The sequence below is a fragment of the Bos indicus x Bos taurus genome, chromosome 2, assembly GCF_003369695.1.
Source record: "Bos indicus x Bos taurus breed Angus x Brahman F1 hybrid chromosome 2, Bos_hybrid_MaternalHap_v2.0, whole genome shotgun sequence".
Taxonomy (NCBI): domain Eukaryota; kingdom Metazoa; phylum Chordata; class Mammalia; order Artiodactyla; family Bovidae; genus Bos; species Bos indicus x Bos taurus.
In genome coordinates, this window is record NC_040077.1 from 16145020 (window position 1) to 16150573 (window position 5554).

The following is a 5554-nucleotide window of genomic DNA, read 5'->3' on the forward strand; positions in this document are numbered from 1 at the left end:
AATTACTTTTTTTCATGGATCACGTAGTGTTCACACATGATCCAAGGTCATCTAGGTCTCTCCTGTTATCTTCTGGGGTTTTATAGTTTTACATTTTATATTTAGGTCAATGATACATTTTTTAGCTAATTTTTATGAAGGTCTATATTTAGATTCACTTTTTTTCATGTGGATTTCCAGTAGTTTCAGCACCACATGTTGAAAAGACCATTTTTCCTCTCTTGTTTTGCCTTTGCTGCTTTGTTGAAAATCACATAACTGTATTTATGTGAGTATTTATGGGCTCTCAATTCTGTTCTGTTGTTCTAGTTCCCTCTCTTCACTCTCCCTGCCTCTCTCTCTCTCTCTCCCCTGTCCTTCCCTTCCCACCACCCCCTTCTCAAATGTGACACTGTTTGCTGTTTGATTTCTTTATAAGTCTTGAGTTTGGGTCACATTTGTTTTTTGACTTTGTTCTACTTCAATATTGTGCTAGCTATTACGAGTCTTTTACCTCTCCCTATAAACTTTACAACACTTTCTTGATATCTGTAAAATAATTTACTTAGATTTTAAATGAGATTATATTTAATCCATAGATGAAATTAGGAAGAACTGACTTTTTAATATACTGAGTCATCCTCACCATGTATATGGCCTAGCTCCCCATTTATTTTTTTTTTATTTCATTCAGAGTTTTGTAGATTTCCTCATATAGATCTTGTCTGTATTTTGTTAGATTTATACCTAAGTATTTAATCTTTTTGAAATGTGCTAACGTAAATAAATGCAGTGTTTGGATGCAATCTCAAAAACGACAGAATGATCTCTGTTCGTTTCCAAGGCAAACCATTCAATATCACAGTAATCCAAGTCTATGCCCCAACCAGTAATGCTGAAGAAGCTGAAGTTGAATAGTTCTATGAAGACCTACAAGACCTTTTAGAACTAACACCCAAAAAAGATGTCCTTTTCATTATAGGGGATTGGAATGCAAAAGTACGAAGTCAAGAAACACCTGGAGTAACAGGCAAATTTGGCCTTGGAATACGGAATGAAGCAGGGCAAAGACTAATAGAGTTTTGCCAAGAAAATGCACTGGTCATAACAAACACCCTCTTCCAACAACACAAGAGAAGACTCTACACATGGACATCACCAGAAGGTCAACACCAAAATCAGATTGATTATATTCTTTGCAGCCAAAGATGGAGAAGCTCTATACAGTCAGCAAAAACAAGACCAGGAGCTGACTGTGGCTCAGATTATGAAATCCTTATTGCCAAATTCAGGCTGAAATTGAAGAAAGTAGGGAAAACCACTAGACCATTCAGGTATGACCTAAATCAAATCCCTTATGATTATACAATGGAAGTGAGAAATAGATTTAAGGGCCTAGATCTGGTAGATAGAGTGCCTGATGAACTATGGAATGAGGTTCGTGACACTGTACAGGAGACAGGGATCAAGACCATCCCAATGGAAAAGAAATGCAAAAAAGCAAAATGGCTGTCTGGGGAGGCCTTACAAATAGCTGTGAAAAGAAGAGAAGTGAAAAGCAAAGGAGTAAAGGAAAGATATAAGCATCTGAATGCAGAGTTCCAAAGAATAGCAAGAAGAGATAAGAAAGCCTTCTTCAGTGATCAATGCAAAGAAATAGAGGAAAAAATCAGAATGGGAAAGACTAGAGATCTCTTCAAGAAAATTAGAGATACCAAAGGAACATTTCATGCAAAGATGGGCTTGAAAAAGGACAGAAATGGTACGGACCTAACAGAAGCAGAAGATATTAAGAAGAGATGGCAAGAATACAAGAAAGAACTGTATAAAAAAGATCTTCACATCCCAGATAATCATGATGGTGTGATCACTGACCTAGAGCCAAACATCCTGGAATGTGAAGTCAAGTTGGCCTTAGAAAGCATCACTACGAACAAAGCTAGTGGAGGTGATGGAATTCCTGGAATTCCAGTTGAGTTATTCCAAATCCTGAACGATGATGCTGTGAAAGTGCTGCACTCAATATGCCAGCAAATTTGGAAAACTCAGCAGTGGCCACAGGCCTGGAAAAGGTCAGTTTTCATTCCAATCCCAAAGAAAGGCAATGCCAAAGAATACTCAAACTACCACACAATTGCACTCATCTCACACGCTAGCAAAGTAATGCTTAAAATTCTCCAAGCCAGGCTTCAGCAATATGTGAACCGTGAACTTCCTGATGTTCAAGCTGGTTTTAGAAAAGGCAGAGGAACCAGAGATCAAATTGCCAACATCCGCTGGATCATGGAAAAAGCAAGAGAGTTCCAGAAAAACATCGATTTCTGCTTTATTGACTATGCCAAAGCCTTTGACTGTGTGGATCACAATAAACTGTGGACAATTCTGAAAGAGATGGGAATACCAGACCACCTGACCTGCCTCTTGAGAAATTTGTATGCAGGTCAGGAAGCAATAGTTAGAACTGGACATGGAACAACAGACTGGTTCCAAATAGGAAAAGGAGTACGTCAAGGCTGTATATTGTCACCCTGCTTATTTAACCTATATGCAGAGCACATCATGAGAAACGCTGGACTGGAATCAATAACCTCAGATATGCAGATGACACCACTCTTATGGCAGAAAGTGAAGAGGAACTAAAAAGCCTCTTGATGAAAGTGAAAGTGGAGAGTGAAAAAGTTGGCTTAAAGCTCAACATTCAGAAAACGAAGATCATGGCATCTGGTCCCATCACTTCATGGGAAATAGATGGGGAAACAGTGTCAGACTTTATTTTTCTGCATTCCAAAATCACTGCAGATGGTGACTGCAGCCATGAAATGAAAAGACACTTACTCCTTGGAAGGAAAGTTATGACCAACCTAGATAGCATATTCAAAAGCAGAGACATTACTTTGCCAACAAAGGTCCGTCTAGTCAAGGCCATGGTTTTTCCAGTGGTCAAGTATGGATGTGAGAGTTGGACTGTGAAGAAGGCTGAGTGCCGAAGAATTGATGCTTTTGAACTGTGGTGTTGGAGAAGACTCTTGAGAGTCCCTTGGACTGCAAAGAGATCCAACCAGTCCATTCTGAAGGAGATCAGCCCTGGGATTTCTTTGGAAGGAATGATGCTAAAGCTGAAACTCCAGTACTTTAGCCACCTCATGCAAAGGGTTGACTCATTGAAAAAGACTCTGATGCCGGGAGGGATTGGGTGCAGGAGGAGAACGGGACGACAGAGGATGAGATGGCTGGATGGCATCACTGACTCGATGGATGTGGGTCTGGGTGAACTCCGGGAGTTGGTGATGGACAGGGAGGCCTGGCATGCTGTGATTCATGGGGTTGCAAAGAGTCGGACATGACTGAGTGACTGAACTGAACTGAACTGAACTGAATGTAAATAATGGTGTTCCCTAGTGGCTCAGTGGAGAAGGCAATGGCACCCCACTCCAGTACTCTTGCCTGGAAAATCCCATGGGTGGAGGAGCCTGGTAGGCTGCAGTCCATGGGGTTGCTGAGAGTCGGACACGACTGAGCGACTTCACTTTCACTTTTCACTTTCATGCATTGGACTAGGAAATGACAACCCACTCCAATGTCTTGCCTGGAGAATCCCAGGAACAGGGGAGCCTAGTGGGCTGCCGTCTATGGAGTCGCACAGAGTTGGACACGACTGAAGCGATTTAGCAGCAGCAGCAGCAGCAGCTAGTGGCTCAGATGGTAAAGAATCCTCCTTCAATTTGGGCAACCCACTCCAGTACTCTTGCTTGGAGAATTCCATGAACAGAGGAGCCTTGGAGGGCTGCAGTCCATGCGGTGGCAAGGAGTCAGACACAACTCAGCGGCTAACATGTGCTCACACACACACACACACACACAATGTAATAATATTGTATCCTTAATGTCATTTCTTTTCCATTACTGGAATACAGGAGAACAATTGACTTTTGTGTATTAACTATATCCTACAATCTTGCTAGAATTGCTTATTCGTTCCAGGAATTTTTTAGTCAAATCTTTTGGATTTTCTATGTAGACAGTCATATCATGTGTAAACAAAAACAGTTATAGGTCTTCATTCCCAATATGTATAATTTTTATTTCCTTTTCTTTACCTTTCACATTATAACGTTGAAAAGGAGTAGTAATAGGGGACATCCTTGATGTTAGTTGTAGGTTTTTGGTAGATAATATTGACTAAGTTGAGAAAGTTATCCTCTATTACTAGTGAACTGGAAGTTTTTATCACGAATGAGCTATGAATTTTTTCAGTTGTTTTTTCTGTGTTTACCAATATGATCACGTGATTTTTAACTTTAGTCTGTTGTTGTGATGAATTACTTAATTTGATTTTTCAAATATTGAGCAAGATTTGCATACTTGACAAAAATCACATTGGTTGTGGTTTAAAATTCCTTTTATACTTCCTTGGATTTTACTTGCTAATAAATTGTTGAGAATTTTTACATCTATGTTCATGAGAGATATTGGTTTGTAGTTTCATATAATGTCTTTGTCTAACTTTACTGTTAGGATAATATGGGTCTCATAGGAGAAGTTAGGAAGTATTCTTTTTGCTTCTGTCCTCAGAAAGAGATGTAAAGAATTGGTATAATTTCTTTCTTAAATATTTTACAGAATTCACCAGTGAACCTACCTAGGCCTGGTGCTTTATGTTTTAGAAGGTCATTAATTATTGGTTTAGTTCCTTTCATATATATATATATAGGCCTATTTTTATCATCTAGTTCTTCTTATGTGAATTTTGTCAGATTGTGTCTTTCAATGAATTGATCCATTTCATCTAGGTCAAATTTGTGCCAAAGGGTTATTTATAGTATTCCTTTCTAATCCTTGGGCTTCCCTGGTAGCTCAGCTGGTAAAGAATCCGCCTGCAGTGCTGGAGGTTTGGGTTCAGTCCCTGGGTTGGGAAGATCCCCTGGAGAAGGGAATGGGTACCCACTCCAATATTCTGGCTTGGAGAATTCCATGGACTGTATAGTCCATGGGGTCACAAAAAGTCAGACAGGACTGAGCAACTTTCACTTTCTAATCCTTTTAATTTTAATGAGATCAATAGTAATGTCATCTCTGATATTACCAATATGTCTTCTCTCCTTATTTTTTTTCTTAGCTAGCCTGGCTAGAGGGTTAATGATATTCTTAGTCTCTTCAAAGTACCACCTTCTGGTCTTGTTCAACTTTATTAAATTTCTGCTTTCAATTTCATTGACTTCTACTCTAATTCTTATTATTTCTTTTTAATTTTCTCTTTTTTTCTAATTTCCTGAGGAAGGAACTTAGATGACTGAATTTAGATCTTACTGATCTTTACATATATATATATATATATATATATATATATATTCAATGCTGTAATTTTCCTTCTATGCACTGCTTTTGCTGCATCCTGCAAATTCTGACCTAAGTTTCCATTTAGCTCAAAATTTACATATCTTAAAATTCTGTAGATTTCTTCTATGCCCATGTGTATTTAGAAATATGTTATTAAATCTCTGTGTATTTGGAGATTTTCCAGTTATCTTTGTTACTGATTTCTTGTTTAATTTCTTTGTGTTCTGAGAGCAGATAT